General features: G+C 36.8%; 1 pseudogene; it reads right to left on the bottom strand.

Annotated features, from left to right (window-relative positions):
• Positions 1–1,131: 1,131 nt before the first annotated feature.
• Positions 1,132–23,511, bottom strand: part of LOC122690278 — a 32,424-nt pseudogene continuing 10,044 nt past the window's right edge.

The raw sequence follows: 23,511 nt of genomic DNA on the forward strand, positions 1-23,511 counted from the left end.
CTTTGAAGTCTAGTTAGTGCCATGGTTTTAGGTTGTCCTTGTTTTGCTTTTTGGGGTGATTTTCTGCTTAAAATTGCCCCTGAGCATAGTGTTGAAATGCTGTCTAGTGTTTCTAAGCACAAGAAAGCTGTGATGTGCCTTTTGGAGAAAATATATGTATTAGATTAGCTTTGTTCTGGTATGAGTTATAGTGCTGTTGGCTGTGAATCCAGTGTTTATAAGTCAACAGTATACATTAAATAAAAAACACACCCAAGACATGGTTATGTATTGATTGGATGATGAAAATATTGTGACCAGAGGCTTGTAGCAACCTAACCTGAATTTCCTCTAGGAATAATGGTTCTGGATTTGCCAATTCAGTGTTCACAGCAATCATATATTTATGAATACAAAAACTAGATTATATGACATTTTGCTTCCCCATTCATCTTTTGATGGGCACATGGATTGTTTTTACCTTTTGGCTATTCTGAATAATGATTCTATGCAACCTAGATGTCCCTTAACAGATGAATGGGTGAAGAAGCTGTGGTACATATATATAATGGAATATTACTCAACCATAAAAAGGAATGCATTTGAGTCAGTTCTAATGAGGTGGATGAACCTAGAGCCAATTATACAGATTGAGGTAAGTCAGAAAGAGGAAAACAAATATTGTATACTAACACATATATATGGAATCTATGGAGGTACTGACATAGAGAACAGACTTATGGAAATGAGGTGGGAGGAGGAAGGAGAGGGTGGGATGTGTGAAGAGAGTAACAAGGAAACTTAAATTATCCTATGTAAAATGGGTAGCCAATGGGAATTTGCTGTGTGACTCAGGGAACCCAAGCTAGGACTCTGTAACAACCTAGAGAGGTGGGATGGGGAGGAAGGTGGAAGGGAGGTTCAAAAGGGAGGGGACATGTGTATACTTATGGCCGATTTATGTTCATGTTCAGCAGAAACCAACACAATTCTGTAAAGTATCCTACACCTAAAAAATAAATTAACTTAAAAAATACTGTTATGAATATTGGTGTATAAGTATCTGTTTGAATCTGTTTTTGCTACTTTTTGGTACATATTAGGTCAGTGCAAAAATAATTGCAATTTCAGACCATGATTTTTAAGTCATTATAACTAGGCTCAAACACATGTTTTTTAGTCAAAATAGGAATCATTACAATCAACATATTTTTGCCAGTGAGAAATAAGTTTGTTTATTCCTGTAGCATAAAAATCTGTGCTTTGCATCTTTTCTGACCACAATGCAGTAAGATTAGATGTCAATTACAGGAGAAAAGCTATTAAAAATTCCAACATATGGAGGCTGAACAACACACTGCTGAATAAGCAACATAAATCACAGAATAAATAAAGAAATAAAAATATGCATAATAACGAATGAAAATGAAAACACAACAACCCAAAACCTATGGGACACTGTAAAAGCACTGCTAAGGGGCAAGTTCATAGCAATAAAGGCTTACCTCAAGAAATAAGAAAAAAGCAAATAATCTAACTCTACACCTAAAGCAACTCGAAAAGGAAGAAATGAAGAACCCCAGGGTTAGTATAAGGAAAGAAATCTTAAAAATTTGGGCAGAAAAAAATGCAAAAGAAACAAAAGAGACCATAGCAAAAATCAACAAAGCTAAAAGCTAGTTCTTTGAGAAGATAGATAAAATAGACAAACCATTAGCCAGACTCATCAAGAAACAAAGGGAGAAGAATCAAATCAACAAAATTAGAAATGAAAATAGAGAAATCACAACAGACAACACAGAAATACAAAGGCTCATAAGAGAATACTATCAGCAACTATATGCCAATAAAATGGACGACTTGGAAGAAATGGAGAAATTCTTAGAAAAGTGCACCTTTCCAAAACTGAACCAGGAAGAAATAGAAAATCTTAACAGACCCATCACAAGCACGGAAATTGAAACTGTAATCAGAAATCTTCCAGCAAACAAAAGCCCAGGACCAGATGGCTTCACAGGTGAATTCTACCAAAAATTTAGAGAAGAGCTAAGTTTGAGCTATCTTACTCAAACTCTTCCAGAAAATTGCAGAGGAAGGTAAACTTCAAAACTCATTCTATGAGGCCATCATCACCCTAATACCAAAACCAGACAAAGATGTCACAAAAAAAGAAAATTACAGGCCAATATCACTGATGAACATAGATGCAAAAATCCTGAACAAAGTTGTAGCAAACAGAATCCAGCAACATATTAAAAAGATCATACATCATGACCAAGTGCTCTTTATCCCAGGGATGCAAGGATTCTTCAATATCCACAAATCAATCAAAGTAATACACCACATTAACAAATTGAAAGATAAAAACCATATGATTATCTCAATAGATGCAGAGAAAGCCTTTGACAAAATTCAACACCCATTTATGATAAAGACCCTCCAGAAAGCAGGAATAGAAGGAACATACCTCAACATATAATTAAACCTATATGTGACAAACCCACAGCAAACATTATCCTCAATGGTGAAAAATTGAAAGCATTTCCCCTAAAGTCAGGAAAAAGACAAGGGTGCCTACTCTCACCACTGCTATTCAACATAGTTTTGGAAGTGTTGGCCACAGCAATCAGAGCAGAAAAAGAAATAAAAGGAATCCAGATAGAAAAAGAAGCAGTAAAACTCTTACTGTTTGCAGATGATATGATCCTCTACATAGAAAACCCTAAAGACTCCACCAGAAAATTACTAGAGCTAACAATGAATATAGTAAAGTTGCAGGATATAAAATTAATATGCAGAAATCCCTTGCATTCCTATACACTAAGAATGAGAGAACGGAAAGATAAATTAAGGAAACAAGCCCATTCACCATTGCAACTAAAAGAATAAAATACTTAGGAGTATATCTACCTAAAGAAACAAAAGACCTATATATAGAAAACTATAAAACACTGATGAAAGAAATCAGAGGACACAAATTGATGGAGAAATATTCCATGTTCATGGATTGGAAGAATCAGTATAGTGAAAATGAGTATAATACCCAAAGCAATCTATAGATTCAATGCAATTCCTATCAAGCTACCAACGGTATTTTTCAGAGAACTAGAACAAATAATTTCACAATTTGTATGAAAACACAAAAATCCTCGAATAGCCAAAGTAATCTTGAGAAAGAAGAATGGAACTGGAGAAATCAACCTGCCTGACTTCAGGCTCTACTACAAAGCTACAGTCATCAAGACAGTATGGTACTGGCACAAAGACAGAAATATAGATCAATGGAACAATACAGAAAGCCCAGAGAAAAATCCACGCACCTATGGACACCTTATCTTCGACAAAGGAGGCAAGAATATACAATGGAAAAAAGACAATCTCTTCAACAAGTGGTGCTGGGAAAACTGGTCAACCACTTGTAAAAGAATGAAACTAGAACACTTTCTAACACCATACACAAAAATAAACTCAAAATGGATTAAAGATCTAGATGTAAGACCAGAAACTCTAAAACTCCTAGAGGAAAACATAGGCAAAACACTCTCCAACATAAATCACAGCAGGATCCTCTATGACCCACCTCCCAGAGTAATGGAAATAAAAGCAAAAATAACAAATGGGACCTAATTAAACTTAAAAGCTTTTGCACAGTGAAGGAAACTATAAGCAAGGTGACAAGACAGCCTTCAGGATGGGAGAAAATAATAGCAAACGAAGCAATGGGCAAAGAATTAATCTCAAAAATATACAAGCAACTCCTGCAACTCAATTCCAGAAAAATAAACGACCCAATCCAAAAATGGGCTAGCTATGGAAAACAGTGTGGAGATTTCTTAAAAAACTGGAAATAGAACTGCCATATGACCCAGCAATCCCACTTCTGGGCATACACACCGAGGAAACCAGATGTGAAAGAGACACATGCACCCCAATGTTCATCGCAGCACTGTTTATAATAGCCAGGATATGGAAGCAATCTAGATGTCCATCAGCAGACGAATGGATAAGGAAGCTGTGGTACATATACACCATGGAATATTCCTCAGCCATTAAAAAGAATTCATTTGAATCAGTTCTAATGAGATGGATGAAGCTGGAGCCCATTATACAGAGTGAAGTAAGCCAGAAAGATAAAGACCAATACAGTATACTAACACATATATATGGAATTTAGAAAGATGGTAATGATAACCCTATATGCAAAACAGAAAAAGAGACACAGAAGTACAGAACAGACTTTTGGACTCTGTGGGAAAAGGCGAGGGTGGGATGTTTCAAGAGAACAGCATCGAAACATGTACATTATCTATGGTGAAACAGATCACCAGCCCAGGTTGGATGCATGCGACAATTGCTCGGGGCTGGTGCACTGGGAAGACCCAGAGGGACCGGGTAGAGTGGGAAGTGGGAGGGGGTATTGGGATGGGGAATACATGTAAATCCATGGCTAATTCATGTCAATGTATGACAAAAACCATTATAATATTGTAAAGTGATTAGCCTCCAACAAATAAAAATAAATGAAAAAAAAAAAGACAAAAAATGGGCTAAAGAACTAAACAGACATTTCTCCAAAGAAGACATACAGATGGCTAACAAACACATGAAAAGATGTTCAACATCACTCATTATCAGAGAAATGCAAATCAAAAACACAATGAGGTACCATTTCACGCCAGTCAGAATGGCTGCTATCCAAAAGTCTATAAACAATAAATTCTGGAGAGGGTGTGGAGAAAAGGGAACCCTCTTACACTGTTGGTGGGAATGCAAACTAGTACAGCCACTATGGTGAACACTGTGGAGATTCCTTAAGAAACTGGAAATAGAACTGCCATATGACCCAGCAACCCCACTGCTGGGCACACACACCGAGGAAACCAGATCTGAAAGAGACACATGTACCCCAGTGTTCATCACAGCACTGTTTACAATAGCCAGGACATGGAAGCAACCTAGACGTCCATCAGCAGACGAATGGAAAGAAAGCTGTGGTACATATACACAATGCAATATTACTCAGCTATTAAAAAGAATTCATTTGAATCAGTTCTAATGAGGTGGATGAAACTGGAGCCCATTATACAGAATGAAGTAAGCCAGAATGATAAACACCAATACAGTATACTAACGGATATATATGGAATAGAAAGATGGTAATGATAACCTTATATGCAGACAGAAAATGAGACACAGATGTATACAACAGACTTTTGGACTCTGTGGGAGAAGGCAAGGGTGGGATGATCTGAGAGAACAGCATCAAAACTTGTATATTATCATATGTGAAGCAGATTGCCAGTCCAGGTTGGATGCATGAGACAAGTGCTCAGGGCTGGTGCACTGGGATGACCCAGAGGGATGGGATGGGGAGGGAGGTGGGAGGGGGGTTCAGATGGGGAACACATGTAAATCCATGGCTGATTCATGTCAATGTATGGCAAAAACCACTACAATATTGTAAAGTAATTAGCATCCAACTAATAAAAATAAATGAAAAATTAAAAAAAAGATAGCTGAGGTACATATACATAATGAAATATTACTCAGCCATTAAAAAGAATACATTTGAATCAGTTCTAATGAGGTGGATGAAACTGGAGCCTATTATACAGAGTGAAGTAAGCCAGAAAGAAAAACACCAATACAGTATACTAATGCATATATATGGAATTTAGAAAGATAGTAACAATAACCCTATATGCAAGACAGCAGAAGAGACACAGATGTATAGAACAGTCTTTTGGACTCTGTGGGAGAGGGCGAGGGTGTGATGATTTGGGAGAATAGCATTGAAACATGTATATTATCATATGTGAAATGGATCGCCAGTCCAGGTTCGATGCATTGGACAGGGTGCTTGGGGCTGGTGCACTGGGATGACCCAGAGGGATGGGATGGAGAGGAAGGTGGGAGGGGGGTTCAGATGGGGAACACATGTGTATCTGTGGCTGATTCATGTCAATGTATGGCAAAACCACTACAATATTGTAAAGTAATTAGCATCCAATTAAAATGAATTTATTAAAAAAAAATCTGTGCTTTGGGATTCAAAGAACTCTTGGAAAGCATTTTTTGCCTCCTGCTCATTGTGGAAGTGTTTTCTCTGCAAAAAGTTGTCTAGATGCTTGAAGTGGTAATTGGTTGAGAGGTCAGGTGAATATGGTAGATGAGGCAAAACTTTGTAGAAGTTTTCAACTGTTGAAGCGTTGATTGTGCAATGTGTGGTTGAGCATTGTCATGTAGAAGAAATGGGCCCTTTCTGTTGACTTATGCTGGCTGCAGGAATTGCAGTTTTCAGTGCATCTCATCAGTTTGCTGAGCATACTTCTCAGATGTAATGGTTTTGCCAGGATTCAGAAAGCTGTAGTGTATCAGATGGGCTGCAGACCACCAAACAGTGACCATGACCTTTTTTGGTGCAAGTTTGGCTTTGAGAAGTGCTTTGGAGCTTCTTCTGATTCAGCTGCTGAGCTGTTCATTGTTGGTTGTCATTTAAAATCCACTTTTCATCACACATCACAGTCCAATGGAGAAATTGTTCATTGTTGTTACAAAGAATAAAAGAAGATGACACTTCAAAATGATTTTTGTTTTTTGATTTGTGGTCAGCTCATGGTTACTGACTATGCTAAAGACAGATCTCCTTACCTGCCTCCTGAGAAACCTGTATGCAGGTCAAGAAGCAACAGTTAGAACCGGACATGGAACAATAGACTGGTTCAAAATTGGGAAAGGAGTATGTCAAGGCTGTATATTGCCATCCTGCCTATTTAACTTATATGCAGAATACATCATGCAAAATGCTGGGCTGGGTGAAGTTCAAGCTGGAATCAAGATTACCAGGAGAAATATCAATAACCTCAGATAGGCAGATGACACAACCCTAATGGCAGAAAGCAAAGAGGAAGGTAATGAAGAAGGTGACAGAGGAGAGTGAAAAAGCTGGATTAAAACTCAGCATTCAAAAAACAAAGATCATGGCATCTGGTCCCATCACTTCATGGCAAATAGATGGGAAAACAATGGAAACAGTGACAGACTTTATTTTCTTGGGCTCAGAAAATCACTGCAGATGGTGACTGCAGCCATGAAATTAAAAGATGTTTGCCCCTTGGAAGAAAAGCTATGAGAAACCTAGACAGTGTATTAAACAACAGAGACATCACTTTGCTGGCAAAGGTCCATGTAGTCAAAGGCATGGTTTTTCCAGTAGTCCTGTACGGATGTGAGAGTTGGACTATAAAGAAGACTGAGTGCTGAAGAATTGATGCTTTTGAATTGATGTTGGAGAAGACTCTTGAGAGTCCCTTGAACTGCAAGGAGATCAAACCAGTCAATCCTGAAGGAAAATCAATCCTGAATATTCATTGGAGGGACTGATGCTGAAGCTCCAATACTTTGGCCACCTGATACAAAGAGCTGACTCATTTGAAAAGACCCTGATGCTGGGAAAAATTGAGGGCAGGAGGAGAAGTGGGTGACAGAGGATGAGATGGTTGGATGGCATCATCAACTCAACAGACATGAGTTTGAGAAAACTCCGGGAGATGGTGAAGGACAGGGATGCCTGGCGTACTGCAGTCCATGGGGTCACAAAGAGTTGGACATGACTGAGTGGACTAAGCAACAACAACATGAGGCTCCCACCTTATGGATCTTTTTCACCTTTCCAGTTTGCTTCACATGAAGAGTGACCTTAGAATTGTTGATGTTGAATTCTTCGGCATCTTCTCGTGTAGTTCTAAGTGGATCAACTTCGATGATCCTCTCAATAGGTTGTTGTCAACTTCCGATGGCTGACCACTGTGCTCCCCATCTTCAAGACTCTTGTCTCCTTTGCAAAACTTCTTGAATCACCACTTCACTTTATGTTTGTTAGCAGTTCCTGGGCCAAATGTGTTGTTGCTGTTGCGAGTTGTGTCCACTACTTTATGACCCATTTTGAACTCAAATAAAAAAATCACTCAAAAAGCTTTTTGTCTAAAATCATTTCTATAGTCTAAAATAAATACAAAATAAACAGCAAGTAATGTCATTAGCAAAAAAAAAATGAGAAATGCCTATTAAAATGATGTACAACAATCACACTTATTTAAGAAAATATTCCAATATCAAAATCAAATTTCAACAATGCAGAACTGTAATAACTTGCACCAACCTAATATCTATATAGGACTAAAGTTGCTGGGTCATATGAAAATTCTATGTTTAGCTTTTTGAGGAACTATTAAACTGTTTTCCATGGTGATTGTACAATTTTACATTCTTTTTTTTTTGGGGGGGGCGCACATGGTCTGCAGGATCTTAGTTTCCTGACCTGTGTTCTCTACATTGAAAGGAACAAGTCCTAACCACTGGACTGCCAGGGAATTCCTCCCCAATTTTACATTCTCACCAGCAATGTATGAGGGCTCCAATAGCTGATACCTTCACCAACACTTATTTATTTTCCCTATTTAAAAAATTAGAGCCATCTCAGTAAATGTGATCTCCAGTGAGATGGTTTTATTTACATTCAATGGCGACCCACTCCAGTACTCTTGCCTGGAAAATCCCATGGACAGAGGAGCCTGGTAGGCTGCAGTCCATGGGATTGCGAAGAGTTGGACATGACTGAGTGACTTCACTAATGACTAATGGTACTAAGCATCTTTTCATATGCTTATAGCACATGTGTATATGTTCTTTGAAGAAATGTCTCCTAATGTCCTTTCCCCATTAAATTTTTTTTGTCTTATTGTTGAGTTTCACGGGTTCTTCTTATATTCTGGGCATTAAACCCTTATCATCTATGATTTGCAAATATATTCTCCCAATCTGTGGATTTCTTTTTTACTCTCTTGATAGTGTCCTTTGCACACAATTTTTAATTTTAATTATGTCTATTTTTTCTTTTGTCCCCTGTTCTTTTGGTGTCATATTTGATAAACCACTTTAAAATCCAAGGTCATACAATCTTGGTTATGTTTTCTTCTAAGAGTTCTGTGGTTTTAGCTCTTAAATTTAGGTCTTTGATTCATGTGTGTTAATTTTTATATATGATGTAAAGGTCCAGCTTTATTCTTTTGCATGTGGTTATCTAGCTTTCTCAGTAATATTTGTTGAAAACACTGTTATTTCCTTATTATATGGTTTAAGCATTCTTGTTGAAAATAAGTTGACTGTAGATGTGAGGATTTAGTTCAAAACTTTCAATTTCGTTGGTCTGTATGTCTTTCCTTATGCTAGTACCACACTGTTTTGATTATTGTAGGTTTGCAAAAAGTTTTAAAATTGGGAAATTTGACTTCTCTGTATTCTTCTTTTTCAAGATATTTTTTGGTTATTCTGGGTCCTTTGAAATTCCATATGAATTTTAGGGTGAGTTTTTCCATTTCTGTAGGGAAAAAAGTCATTGGTTTATTCATAGAAATTGCATTGAAATTGTGATCACTTTTAGGCAGAATTTTCATGTTAATATTTTTATAATCCATGGATGCAGAATACTTTCCATTGAAGGTAATGTCTTTAGCAATGTTTTATAGTGTTCTGTGTACAAATGTTTTGCCTCCTTGGTTAAATTTATTTGTAAATATTTTATTCTTTTCGATGCATTGAGTTTATTAGCTTAACATTGAAATATTTAGGGTTTTCTACACATTAGATCACACCATCTGCAAACAGATATTTTGACTTCTTCCCCTCCAATTTTGATGTCTGTTGTTTCTCTTTATTTCCTAGTTGCTCTGGTTAGAGTAGAACTGGCAAAAGTGAGCATCCTTGTCTTGTTCCTGATCTTAGTGGGAAAGCTTTTAGTCTTTCACCATTAAGTATGATGTAAGCTGTGAGTTTTTCATTTATGACTTTTGTCATGTTGAGAAAGTTCCCTTCTTTTCCTGGTTTGCTGAGTATTCATATAATACAAAGGTATATGATTTTGTCAAATTCTTCTTTGGCATCAACTGAGATGATCATGTGCTTTTCCTGCCCTAAATTCTGTTAATGTGGTGTATTGTATTGATTATTTTGTGTGTGTGTTGAACCTCTTATATTCCTAGCATGAATCGCACCTGGTCATGGTGTATAATCCTTTTTATATGCTGCTGGATTCAATTTACTATAGTTTATTGAGGATTTTGTGTCTATATTCATAAAAGATGCTGTTCTGTTGATTTTTGTATCATCCTTGTCTGACTTCAATGTTAGATAAGTGTTGGCCTTGTTACTGAACCAGATTGATTTGATGCAGAGCAAGCAAACACTGAGACTCTGAGATTTGTTGCAGAGGAAAAGTTTATTCACAAGGAAACCAAATAATAATATGGGAGAAGAACTTTCAAATATCCAAGCCCCCAAGGCAAGGGGATGTGGATATTTATGGGATGAAGCTGAAGCATGGGAGCATGAGAAGTGACTGGACATAAGTAAAAGGTGAGGTAATCATCATTCTGCATAGGCACAACAAGCACAGTTAAGCTGTAAGCTTCCTCTTGGGACAAAAATGGCAGTGTTAGCACATTCTGAGGGTGGGGATTTTAGCCCTCTGATGTCAGACTTTTGTTCGTGTCTGGATGTACAAGCTGGACAGTCGGTGGTCCCAAGCACTCTTAGCATGCTCAAGCTCTAACTGGACACAGCTGACTCCAAGATCCTGAAAAACAACTTGGGCAAACATCCTATTGTTTAGGGTACATGACACTTGGAGGACATGCAAGGCTTTGTTAAAAAGAAAAACAATCTTGGTCAGTGAAAGCAAGTTACAGTTCATTGTTTGCTAAGCAAGTTATGGTTTAATGGATCTAACTGATGACTTACCCTCAGTTTAAGCCTCATAGAATCAGTTAGGATGTGTTCCTACCATTTCAAATAGTAAGAGGAGTTTGAGGAATGCTCTAATTTTAAATGTTTGTTAGAATTTACCAATGAATCCAACTTGTTCTGGGCTTTTCTTTTGGGGGAGATTTTTGATTATTGATTTAATTTTCTTAATTATAATAGACATATTTAGATTTTCTGTTTATTCTTGTGTCGATTTGGTAGTTTGCATGTCTCTGGAAATTTTTCCATTCATTTAGGTTATCAAATTGATTGATGTACAGTTGCTCACAGTAATGTCTTATATTTTTTGTTTTAGTAAAGTTGGTAGAAATATCCCCAATTGTATTTATGATTTTGCCTTAACTTTTTAAAAAATTCTTGATAAGTTTATCTAAATGTTTTTTTTCCCCAGAGAATCAACTTTTTGTTTTATTGATTCTAATTGTTTTTCTTTTTTTGGTATCTTGTATGCCTGCTTTAAATTTTACTATTTCCTTCCCAATCCAGATTTTGAATTTAGTTTTCCCTTCTTTTTATTGTTTCTGAAGGTAAACTTTAGATTATTGACTTGATATCTTTCCCCGTTTTTAAATGTAGGCATTTACAACTATAAATTTCCATCTTAGTATTACTTTTAATACCATCCCATCAGTTTGGTTATGATGTATTTTTTCATTCATCTTAAAATATTTTCTAATTTCACTTGTGACTTCTCATTTTGACCCATTGGTTAAGAGTATATTGTTTAATTTCTACATGTTTTAAAAAAATTTTGTTTTCCTTTTTTTGAGAACTAGCTTCATTCTACTGTTATCAGAGAAGATATGTTTTACAATTTCAGTATTTTAAAAATTATTGAAAATTGTTTTGTGGCCTAACATGTTATCTGTACTGGAAAATATTCCATGTGCCATGTAAAGAATATGTATCTTGTCTTTGTATCTGTCAATTAGGTCTAGTTGTTTATTATGTTCTCAAATCAGCCATATATTTTTTATTGCTCTTCTAATGATTTCATACATTATTGAAAGCAGTATATTGAAGTCTCCAACTACTGTTGCTGTTGTTTAGTTGCCAAGTCATGTCCAATTCTCGGCAACCCCATGGACTGTAGCCCACTAGGCTCCTCTGTTCATGGAATTCTTCAGCCCATTTCCTTCTACAGGGGATCTTCTAAACTCAGGGATTGAATCCATGACTCCTGCATTGGCAGGTGGATTCTTTACCACTGAGTCACTTTGGAAGCCCCAGTATTCTTAATGGACATGTGTTTGCTCAGTAACTCAGTTGTGTGTCTTTCTGATCCTATGGACTGTAGCCCTCAGGCTCCTCTGTCCATGGTTTCCCATGTAAGAATACTGGAGTGGGTGGCCATTTCCTTTTCCAGTGGATCTTCTTGTCCCAGATCTTCTTCACCACTTAGCCACCAGAGAAGCCCAACTACTGTTGTAGAACTGCCTATTTCTGCCTTCCTTTCTCTCAGTGTTTGCTTCATATTTCTAGGGCTCTCTTTTTAGGTACAGATATGTTTATAATTGTTATATCTTCTGGATGGATAGACCCTTTAATTATTATGTATCCTTTTCTCTTGTAACAGTTTTGACTTAAAAGTCTATTTTATCTGATGTTAGTACAGAACTCCAGTTGTCTTTGGTTAGTATTTGCTATCTTTTACCATCCTTTCCTTGTTAACTTATTTGTGTCTTTGGATCTAATGTGAGTCTCGTGTATACAGCATATAATTAGATCATGTTTTTATATTCATTTTGCCACTCTACTTTTAATTTAAGGTAATTTAATCTATTTATTTTTAAAGTATTACTGATATCCAAGGACTTCTGCCATTTTGCTATTTATTTTCTATCTTGTGCATCAATTTTGTTCCTTTTTTACTTCATTATTGCTATCTTTTGTGTTTAATTGATGTTTTTTTAATGTACCACTTATATTCCCTTCTTATTTTCCTTTCTATGTAAAAGTTATCTTCTTGGTGTATATCCTTGGAATTTTAAAGAACATCTTAAATTTATAACAATCTAGTTTAAATTAACATCAGCTTAGCTTTTATAGTATACAAAATATGCTCCGATAAGCTCCATTCCTCTTCCTCTATGTCAGTCACAATTTCATCTTCTTTTAGTCTTATACATTATTTCCAGTAAGCAAAGAGATTTCCCTACATACCTAAAAAAATCCAGTTCATGAAAATAACATTAATATAATACTGCCATTCAATTCATAGATTCTGTTCAAGTTTCATAGATTGTCCCAATCCAAATGTCCAAAGGGTCCAGTACATAATCATGTGCTGCATTTAATGATGATGACCTTTGAGTCTAGAATAGTTCTTTAGTTTTTCATTGACTTTCATATTCTTGGTCCTTTTTTCACCCCAGTTTTATTGAGATATAATTGACATACAGCACTACATAAGATATATAGCATAATGATTTGACTTACATATTAACACCTCATGAGGTGATTATCACAATAAGTTTAGTGAACATCCATCATTTCATGTAGCTCTACAACTAAAGAAATAGAAGAAAGGTTTTTCCCTGTGATAAGAACTCTTAGGATTTACTCTCTTAAATTTCACATATAACATAAAGCAGAGCTCATTATATTTATCATGTTATACACTACATCCCTAGTACTTATTTATACCTGGAAGTTTGCACCTTTTGACTATCTTCATCCAGTTCCCCTCCACCACACCACACCTCTCATAACCACAAATCTGATTTCTTTTTCTGTGAGTCTTTTTTAAAAATATAATTGACCTTCAACACTGTTAGGTTCTGGTGTACAACATAGTGATTCAGTATTTCTATACATTTGAAACTGATCATCATGGTAAATCTAGTTAACATCTGTCACCATACAAAGATATTGCATAATTATTGACTATATTTCTCACACTGTACACTTCATACTCATGATTCATTTTTTTTTTTTGGTAACTGAAACTTTGTACCTCTTAATCTCCCTCAACTATTTCTTTTCTCTTCCCATCTCCTCCCCTCTGGCAAACATGTTTGTTCTCTGTATCTTCAACTCTGTTTCTGCTTTATGTTTGTTTATTTGTTTTTAGATTCCACATATAAGTGAAATCATAATACTTGTCTTTCTGTGTCTGACTTATTTCACTCAGGATACTACTCTGTAGGTCCATCCATGTTGTGTCAAATGGCAAGATGTCATTATTTTTTATGACTGATACCCCATTATAGACACACACATGGACAGAACACACACACACATATATCTTCTTTATTCATTCATTTATTGATAGGCACTTAGGTTGCTTCCATATCTTGGCTATTATGCTACAGCAAATATAGGGGTGTATATGTATTTTCTAATTAGAGTTTTGTTTTCTTCAGGTAAATATCAAGGAGCAGAATTTCTGGATCATATTGTAGTTCTATTTTTAATTTTTTGAGTAACTTGATACTCTTCATCTTAGTGGCTGCATCAGTTTACATCCCCACCCACAATTCCCCTTTTATCCATACCCTTGCCAACTTATGTTATTTATTGTCTGTCTGATAAATGGCATTTTGACAGGTATGAGTTAATATCTCATTTTTGTTTTGATTTGTATTTCCCTGCTAATTAGTGATGTTCAGCATCTTTTCATGTTCCTGTTGGCCGTCTGTATGTCTTCTATGAAAAAATGTCTATTTAGGTCCTCTGCTTTTTTAAATTGGGTTATTTTTCATGTTGAGTTGTATGAGTTCTTTGTATATATTTGATATTAATCCCTTATTAGATATAATGTTTGCAAATATCTTCTCCCATTTAGTAAGCACCCTTTCTATTTTGTTGATAATTTTCCTTGCTGTGCAAAGGCTTTTTAGTTTGATGTAGTCTAATTTGTTTATTTCTGCTCTTGCTTGCTTTGCCTGAGGAAACATGTTCAAAGAAGTATTGCTAAGATTGATGTCAATATAGAAGTTTAGTTTAGTCAATCTAGTTTTCATTTAGAAGTTTATGGTTTCAGATTTTACATTTAAGTCTTTAAGCCATTTTTAGTTTATTTTTGTATGTGGCATGAGAAAGTAGTCCAGTTTCTTTTGCATGTTGCTGCCCAGTTTTTCTAGAATTATTTATTGAAGATGGTTTTCCCCATCTTGTATTCTTGTCTCCTTTGTTGGAGGTTAATTGACCACATAATTGTGCTGATTTCCAGGCTCTCTCAGTTCCATTGCTCTATGTCTCTGTTTTTGTGCCAGTCTCATTCTGTTTTGATTACTATAGCTTTGTGGTATAGTTTGAAATCAGGAAACATGATAAATCTGGATTTGTTCTCCTCTTTCAAGATTGTTTTGGCTATTAGGGTTCTCTAGGGTTTAACTCTTCAACCTCTCTAGTGAATATTTCAATTCAACTATGGTATTTTTAGCTTCAAAATTTGTTTTTTTTCCATTTTAAAATTTCTTTTTCTTTATTGATGGCAAGAAACATTTAAAAATATTATATAAATAATAAATATTTATAAAAATTTATGTATTTATAAAATAATAGATCTTTGTTTATTCTATTTGGCAAGACAGTGTTCTTCTGAGTTTCTTTAGGTTTTTGTCCATTGCTTCCTTAAGCTCTTTCAGCATATTTAATATAGTTTATGTAAAGTTCTCCTCTTGTAAGTACAGTGTTTGGGCTTCCTTAATAATGGTTTCTTTTAATTTATTTTTTCTCTTGTAAATGGGCCATATATTCTTATGTCTTTTTGCATGCCTCATAATTTCCTATTGTTGAAAACTGGACATTTTGAACATTAAAAATGTGATAACACTGAACATCAGATTTCCCCCTTCCTCATGGGGTTTGTTTGTTTGTCATGGGTTGTAGTATTTTGTCTGTTTAGTGACTTCTCTGGTGTATTTTGTAAAGATGGTGTATTTGTCATAAATGGTCACTGAAGTCTGTTCCTTTAGCTAATGATTGGACAGATAGCTCCTTAAACTCTTAGATCAAGAAAAAGCTCTCTCAGTCTTTGTAGCTGGTCTTTGCATATGTGTTGAGTTGGGCTTCCACACTCAGGCATTTTATAACTCTGTCCTCACTTCCTTCTTGTGCAGAGCTTGAGTGACAGCTAAAGGAGAGGGCTTAGGGATTGCTTAATTTTTTTTATCATGCTTCTCATTTTGGGCATATACATAGCCTTTTAAGTTTCCAGGAGTATGTAGAAACTTTTATTCCCCAAAGCATCTTCCTTAGCCTTTCCTTTGGCTTTCTATTGTGTCTTTGGTTTACCTCAACTGATATCCATTGTTTCAGGTGGAAGATGCTAGTTCATTTGCCTTTAAAATGTTTTTGACAAATGCTCCCTTCTGTGTACTCACTCATATACCCCGAGAGAGTTTCAGTTTTGGCAAAATAAAGGCAATCTTTTTGTGTTAGTCCTTCAGGGAATTGCCATCCAGATCAAAGCCAACTGTCATAATTTTTGAGAACAAGTTCCAATTTGCTCTGTCTGATACCAGGAACCAATTCTGGGCATGTGAATTGGTGTTTCACAAACCCACACCAAACATAAAAGGTGTGGATGCAGAAGGAATAAGCTAAAATGCCACAAAGCTCTGTTGACTGGGTTTTAGTCACCTTTTTCTTACTGAAATATTTGCTTTGTCTGTTTTGTGGAGTTCTGATAAATTTGATTCTGATAGTTTTTGTCAGTTTTTTTTCTCTTTGGTGTTTTTGTGGAGGGATTGGCCCTAGGGATTCTTTACTCCATAATTTTCACTGATGCCATACCTGCTATGTGTTATTATAATCAATATCTTATTAGTTAGAATGAGCAAAAATAGGTCACAAGCAGTCTCAGAGTGGCTGAATTCTATCTGGGCATGGACCACATTTCACAAAGCCACAGAGTAATAGTCAAGATATAGGAAGTATCAAAAATCAAGTCACCTAACTGCTAGTGGAAGGCTCTTTCCACCAGACCAAATTATCCTCATGGCTAGCTAAAAAGGTTCTGAGTACAGGTCAATTTTGAAGAAGTCATCTGTATTTTAATTTCAGATTATTGGTAAGTAAATTTCTTTCATGATGGCTTAGTTTCCAGAGGGCTATCCCTGAGTAGTCAAAAGTTGTATGGTCACTTATCCTCATTCTAAAAACAAGTGTTACCAGACTGTGAGGCCACCTTTCATACTTGTTGTGACCTCAGTCTATTTGGTTTCATCTTAGTAAAATTTTCTTTACCTACTACCTTTTCCTATTACTAATGAGAATGCCCAGGCATTCTTTTTGGTCTTGAGCACTGTTTTCTGTCCTCTCCTGATGGGTTTTTTCCAACTAGAGTTCTCTCTTCTAGAATCTCTGTTGGCTCATTTTCTTTTCTGTTGGTAGAAATTACATTTTGTTTAGTTCCCCTTAGCCCAAGTGATTATGTAGTGTACAGAATCAGTAGCCAGAGATAATCAATTAAAATGTTCTAAGTCTAGGACTTTTGACTTGTCTAAGGTTTGGGTAGAAAAGTGAATGGATAGCAGTGATTTTAGATATTAACATTTCCCTCATAAGTGTGCTCATAATTTTCATCCTATGTGTCCTGACTTTTGGTTCAGAAAAATTTGATACCTATGGATCACCTTGGTGAGTGAGTTACATGGGACTTTCTTTGTCAGTTTCTTTTTCTCATGAACCTTTGAGAGCTAATATTCAGTGTGCTTCTCCTTGTTATTGATTTCTTTGATTTACTGGGAAATTTAGCTAAGAGCATTTGACTTTGCCTTGATGGAAAGAAGATAAATTATGTCTTGTGTATGTGTGTGTGAGAGAGATTTCATTTTCTTAGTGCCTTAAATGAGGAACAGATTTGAGTCTTTTTCTTGAAAAAACAAAAGCTAAAAAAGGAAGTGAAGGCGACTCAGGTAGCCATTAATAGGAACTTGGAGTATGTTTGAGCATTGACATTCTGCTAATATTTGCCAGGAAGGCTTTGGAAAAACCTTACAGCACACTGTTCTATTTTGTTGTTAATGTGTCTGGTGACACTTCTTTCTTGTAATTCATTTGAATGCCTTGTAACTCTGGATGGAGCTTCCTGGTCTTTTGTTACTCCTGCTATCTATGAAAGACAAATGGGTATCAGCATTGTGCTGTTTTCTGTGCTTTCAGAAAATAGGGCTGAAGAGTTTATAGAGTAGTCTTCCACACTGTGACACTTTGCCTGAGGCTAGTTTTGAGGCAAATTTAATAATTATATTAATAAAAATAATAGATATTAGTTATCAAGACATATCAGATGACAATTACATTTTACACATTATTTCTAAATATTGCAACATTGATATTTGCATCTCTACTTTGTACATGAGGAAACTGAGGAGCAGAGAGGGGAGATAACATGCTTCGAGTTACACAGCAAGTGGTTCAAGCCGAGGTCTCCCTGAATGCAAAGCATTCTCTCTCTTTCCACTGTGCCTCATGCTTTTCAAGCACTGTTGTTTGCTATTGGTAGTATGTTGTTTAGTTTCTAAGTCATGTCCAACTCTTTTGCCCCTCATGGACGGTAGCCTGCCAGGCTCCTCTGTCCAGGGGATTTCTCAGGTAAGAATAGTGCAGTGGGTTTCCACTTCCTCTTCTAGGGGGTATTCCCAACCCAGGGATCAAATCTGCACCTCCTGCATTGGCAGTTGGATTTCTTACCAGTGGGCCACCTGGGAAGCCCATTGGTACTATATATATGCTTTTTTTTCCTGGTCCTTGTCTTCAAGGAGCTATCATTTGCTATATGAATATATGCTATATACCAGGCATTAATATTTTCTTGCAAAGTAAATATTAGTACCCTCATTTTACAGGTGAGATGATTTTCCATTATACCATGCCACTTCTCCTTGCTTTTATTTGTCCGTGAACTAGGTATCTTTGAACCATGCTATGGCCCTTTTTTTCCTATGCTTATTATCTTCCCAGGCCTATGTTCCAGGTGATTTCACCATCTTGTTCCTGCATGCTTAATGGGTGCTAATGATTTCCTATGTTGCCTTTCTGAATTGTTAGCATTCTCTTAGGGACCCACAGGCTTACTGCTGCTTATGAAAACAGAGTTATCCAAGCCTGGTGTTCCTCAGCTGTGATGGAAGTTCACATTTACCTGGGCCTTTATCAAATCACCTCCATGGGACTCATTGACAAGGGGAACTGTCTTAATCTGCTCAGGCTGCTGTATCTAAACACCATAGACTGTGTGGCTTATACAACAGACATATATTTCCTCACAATTCTGGAATCTGAGAAGTCCAAGATCAAGGTGCAGGCATGGTCAAATTCTGCTGAGAATCCTCTTCCTAACTGGCACACAGCCGCCTTCTCACTGTATCCTTGCATGGCAGAGGGAAGAAAATGAAGCCAGCTTTCTAGTGTCTCTTCATTTAAGAACACTAATCCCATTATAGGGGCCTACCCTTATTACCTCATCTAAACCTAGTTACCACCCAAAGGCTCCACCTTCTCATATTGTTATATAGGAGGTTAGTGGTTCTGCATAGGAATTTTGAGAGGACATAAGCATTCAGTTATGACTTAACAGAGAACCAACACAAATAAATATATCACATGATCATGCTCCTTGCTGTGCTGTGAGCAATAAGAACTCTATCTCTGACCCAAGAGTCTTTCATCTTCTTTCAGTACCCATGAAAAAGTATGTTTTATCTTTTTGGTTTACAAGTAGGGGGAAACCCAGACACTTTACAGTTTTTGACAAGTACTCTACCCTAGGTTTTTCAGTTTAGCTTATAGGAACAGGCTTTATTCCTAGCCCTGGGTGAGTGCTGGCTACTGTTCCCTGCAGTCCTTTCAGGTGGTTCTTTCCCCTCCCTTGGTTAGTTTCTTCGCATGTATGTTCTGATCAATACTCTGTTGACTTCCAGGGTTCTGTCTGCTACTCCCTCCTGTCTGGTTATCTGTGCTACGAACTCCTTGTTCTTCTTGTACTCACAGATTCTTTCTCTCTAGCTCAGAAAACCCATTAGACTTTTCCTCCATTCTCTCTCCCTGTGCCTTGAGTGTGTCCTGGAAACTCTTTTCAGGCAGTAAACTGGCACAATCATTTGTTTACTATTGTTCATTGCTTGGTGTACTATATCTTGAAAACTCTGGTTTATTATTGTCTCTGTTTTTTGGGTCGTTTCAGGTGAGAAGATAATCCAAGCCCTGTTACTCCACCTTGGCTGCAATTGGAAGTGGAATCTTTGTCTTTTGAATGTGGCCTTGATATTTAAAAACAGCCCAAAGAGAGTGGTGAGTAACTTATCTCTAAGGTCAGCCATCAAACTCGCTAACTCCTCACAACCCCCTTTTCAAAAAAGATGTGGTACTAAAAGTAACCAACCTTTTTTCCTCCTGTGGTTTTAACATTTCTGTGGTTTAGAATTATTTTTATGAAGAGAAATTTTTGTGGATTTCCTCCACTCTACCCTCTACTAATTTACTAGGCAGTATAACCTATGGAAGGTTAAAAGTTCTGAGGAAGAAAATTAGGGTTATATTTTTAACCATCATCCACTCTTGCCCAACACTGCTGTTAATTTAGAAGACATATGACTTTTCCCTTTTTGGTGTATTATCTTCTCACTCTTGGTGCCGTGACTCAGGCTGAGGCTCTTATTTTCTGCATACCCCACTCCTAACTGTTCTTTCTTTTTTCTGTCCTTTACATTAGGGCCAGACTAACTTTCTGGGTGAAAAAGCCCCAAAATAGATCTGACTGTATCATTTTACCTCTCAAGATGGTTCCCCCTTAAATACAGAATAATATTTGGTCTCCTTTTGTGCCTACAATCTCATCTAAGCTTATGTTTCTCCGTTCATTTTATATGACACAATTTCCACCATCCACAACATTGCAATCCGTAAATGGCAGTACTGTCAGGTGATCTTAAACTGAATGAGACAACTCTGCCTTTCTCTTACAGGTTCAGCTCTGTCTCATCTTGCACACTTGCTTCTGCTAGCTTCTTTTCCAGGAATTTTCCATTTTACCTGCCTTCAAAGACATTTCTCAAATAATAAGTACTCCAGAAGGCCTCCCAAGAGGCCTCCAATTGGGATAAATTCCCTTGTCCCTTATTTTCCCATAGCCCATTGGTTGCACTTACGTTGGAGTACTTATCATACTCTGCTTTGGTTTATTTGAGTAAATACCTCTCTCCCTCAGTAGACTGTCAGTCTGTGGAGTGGAGGTACTTACTGCCTTATTTTTCTTCACATTCATTGATAGCATCCATCCCAGGACCTTTTTTGGGGGGGAGTCCCCTCATTTAATAAATATTTTTAAAATTGACATATAGTTGATTTACACTTTTGTGTTAGTTTCAAGGAAAGCATGGTGATTCCAGTTTACATACCAACTCAGGTGATATGGTGGGGGCAGATGATTATGAGATGATGGCCTCACTTAAATTTTATGGAATAAGTTTCCTATAGGAAGGGAGATTTGGTTACAAGAAGAAAAGGGAAAGGAATATTATGCTGGGCAGATGATATTACAATCCACTACAGAAGTGGACTTTTGTAAAGTTAATCCTGTTGTGATGGTGCTCATGGCCCTGGTTGAAATATTCAGAGTCACAATGGCCTAAGACAAAAGGATGATCTAGCCATGGGTGAACACTCTTTGTAATATTAGTCTTGCCTGAAATTGAGTTACAGATTCTTACATAAGCTAAAAAATAATTTCCCTTTCCAATGGATGTGTCAGCTGAACCCAACTTTATGAATTGGCTAATTGCCTTCCCTACTGTGGATATTAACTGCTGAGCTCTTGGAAAGAACTGAATTCTTTTGGGTGAGAGACTATTGAAAATTTTGAGCCCCATGAGCCAGTCATTCAATTGTTTAACATTTAGTTGAAGAGAGATCTTTTTTTAGACTGTTGGTTTGAAGGTTGATAGAGTATTGCTCTTGATACAGTGCTCAAGGTAGTAAAAATTGTAGAACTATTAGAATTCTGATATTGTCACAAATGGTTCTGTGTAAGAGTCCAGCTCAGGGCCCTTTTCTGAGACAGTGCAGTATATTCACAGATCAAACCCTGGCCCTGAAAATCTGGTTGTCATTTGGGAAAAGCACATCGAGAGTCAGCTTCCTCTGTAATTGGTTAACACTCTTCTTTCTCCATGGAATCAAGTAATAGAAAAATAAATGCAGAGTAAATAGAATTTCATGCTTGTGCAAGTCACTGGCAAAATCATCCTTGGGTCATGCAGGCAGACATGTTCTTTTCAGAGGAAAGTTTGGAAGGGAAACATTTTATTTCAGTCTTCCTTCTCTTAATTTACCCTTTCAAGTTCTAGTTTTAAAATGCTAATTCTTTCCAGAGAGATGTATTGGGAAGGGAATGGACTCTGCATCTGTCCTAATGCAGCATTATCAAATGAGTGATTTATTCATGCAGATTTTGAATACTAGAAGACTCCAAGACTACATATATTAAAAACTATTATCTAAAGTATCTACTCATTTTATCTGTTGGGCAAATCACAAATAGAAGAGCAAAGTAGATAAAGTTTGCTGTGGCAGATAAATTACCTCAAATCTGTTGGGTCTCTGTATTGTCTCTTTCTATCATAGACACACACACACAAATGCGCACACACACGTGCACCGCCCCCACCACTGTCCTTCCTTATCACTCTTCCTGCTGTGTTGTATTAGTTTTCCATTGCTGCTATAACACATTAGCACAGACTTAGTGGCTCAGATAATATACATTTATTATCTTACAATTCTGGAGGTTGAAGTCTGGAAGTCCAAAATGGATCTCACTGGGCTAAAAACCAAGATGTCGGCAGGCCTGAATTCCTTGCTGGAGGCTCTCAGGCGGAATCTCTTTCCTTTCCTTTTCCAGCTTCTAGAGGCTACATTGCTTGACTTGTGGCTCCATCCTCCATCTTCAAACCAGCAATGACCAGTGAACTCTTTCTCATGGGGGATGGCTCTGACCTACCTTTCTGTCTCCCTTTCCCAGTGTTAAGGATCTTTTAATTAGATTGGACCCATCTAGGTAATTGAGGATAATCTCTATTTTAAAGTCAGCTGATTATTAACATTAATTCCATCTTCAGCCTTAGTTCCCTTTTTCCATTATCACCTAGCATGTTCTCAGATTCTGGGGGTTGAGAAGTGGACATCTTTGCCAGGGTGAGGGTGTGTGTTGTTCTTCTACCACATATGTCAAGTGCTCCAGACTTAATTCTATTCATTGGGTACCCGGAATCCTTCACACTCATGTAAGGCTATTGTTTCCAAAAGATCTTGGAGTATAATGGACAGATAGGAACACCAGAATAGGAGACAGAAGGCCAGGGTTAGAAAACAGCCTCTTCACTTATGAGCTATGTAACTTTGGGCAAACCACTTAACTTCCTGGAGCCTCCACTTCCTTATCCATGGCCTTTTCCTCCTCTCTTTATCAAAGTATATCTGTTCTGCATCCTTTTTAATAGGGCTCAACTGAGACCTCAAGATAATATGGAAAATACTAATTCAAGCTAAGGCATTAATAAGTGATAATGGTTTCATGCATCACTATGCCCTTCCTTCTAACCCCCATACCCTCTCAATTACTATTTATATTTTATAAGATGAATTCACCTGGAAGGAAGTCATTTTATTAAGTGTGCAGCAAATGTGAATGGACTGGGCTGCTGTCTACCTTTTAAAGCTGGCTTTGTCCCTGAACATTTAAGGAGAAAGTATCTATTGGAT

The sequence above is a fragment of the Cervus elaphus genome, chromosome X (genome assembly GCF_910594005.1).
Source record: "Cervus elaphus chromosome X, mCerEla1.1, whole genome shotgun sequence".
Classification (NCBI taxonomy): domain Eukaryota; kingdom Metazoa; phylum Chordata; class Mammalia; order Artiodactyla; family Cervidae; genus Cervus; species Cervus elaphus.